The sequence below is a fragment of the Lepisosteus oculatus genome, chromosome 14, assembly GCF_040954835.1.
Source record: "Lepisosteus oculatus isolate fLepOcu1 chromosome 14, fLepOcu1.hap2, whole genome shotgun sequence".
Taxonomy (NCBI): Eukaryota; Metazoa; Chordata; class Actinopteri; order Semionotiformes; family Lepisosteidae; genus Lepisosteus; species Lepisosteus oculatus.
Genome location: NC_090709.1, coordinates 54,755,011 through 54,756,033, shown reverse-complemented (window position 1 = coordinate 54,756,033; position 1,023 = coordinate 54,755,011). Strand labels below are relative to the sequence as shown.

Sequence of the window (1,023 nt, the reverse complement as noted above, 5' to 3'; positions counted from 1 at the left end):
ATCTAAGAAGATATCTCTCATCTATCTGTGTAGAGATCAGCTGGGGGTCCACAGCTGATGGGAATTTAAGTAGTGACCTGCGTCAGCTGCAAAGGAAAAAGTATAGGTTTATTCCATGCTGAAAGGAGAAGGAAACACAACATGGAACCTTTTTTGGGGTTTGACGTGGAATAAACCTTTACCTGTTCCTTTGATGTTAATTTAGACCGGATTTCCAGCAAATACCTAACAGGCTACAATCCCGTTAGATAAAGTGTTAAGGACGACCTATAAGTAGCAGTATCTAAAGTGGACAGTTGCTTTCAGTAGCTAAAGACAGGACACGCTGCTCCAGGTGAGGCTCGAACTCACAACCTCGGCATGACTCCGCTGTGCACTGCTGTATAAGTACCGCGCGCTGACCGATTGCGCCACTGGAGCCGCGGAAAGTGCTTTCCCTTCACACACTGACGTTGAACAAACACAGGGTGAGAAAGGGACAGTAAAAGAGCGAGGAAACTACAAGGGAAGAAAATGAAAAAATAGTGCTAGACACGTAATAGATGGTCAGACACGTAAATCAGCTCGGCGGATTTACACTATTTATGAGTCTTCATGTGTCTGAAACTGTCCAGTTTGTATTTTCGTTTAAAAAATCCAATAAACTTGAATAAGACAAGAAGGCACACACTGCACATCTGCGGAACATCACGTCCGATGTTTACAGTGACATCAGAGATTGAAAGCGAAGTCGTTTTTTATTAAAAGTTCAAGGAAACCTGAATATGTTTGCTAGACGTATTTCAGAATCACAGTGAAATGTAGTACGATTGCTGCACAGATCTGCAGTCTGCAATTAGAATACGGTTTGTGCGTTTTCTAAAACTGCAGAGATACATTTCGGAATGCGTCTTCCTGTAAAAATCAAATATCTATTTTATTTGACGGGCGCTATAAGCAGAGTCTGAAGCCAGCTCCACAGAAGAACTATATTCAGTGGTCCAAAAAAGTGAGTATTTCACTAAGTGAACAATTACTGTACAT

The 1,023-nt window shown here is 41.7% G+C and overlaps 1 non-coding gene across 1 annotated transcript; it reads right to left on the bottom strand.

The window, feature by feature from the left end:
• Positions 1-326: 326 nt before the first annotated feature.
• Positions 327-420, bottom strand: trnai-uau (transfer RNA isoleucine (anticodon UAU)). Its single transcript has 2 exons — positions 383-420; positions 327-362 (listed from the first exon to the last, which is right to left on the bottom strand). It is a non-coding gene; the product is annotated as a tRNA-Ile (tRNA).
• Positions 421-1,023: the final 603 nt, after the last annotated feature.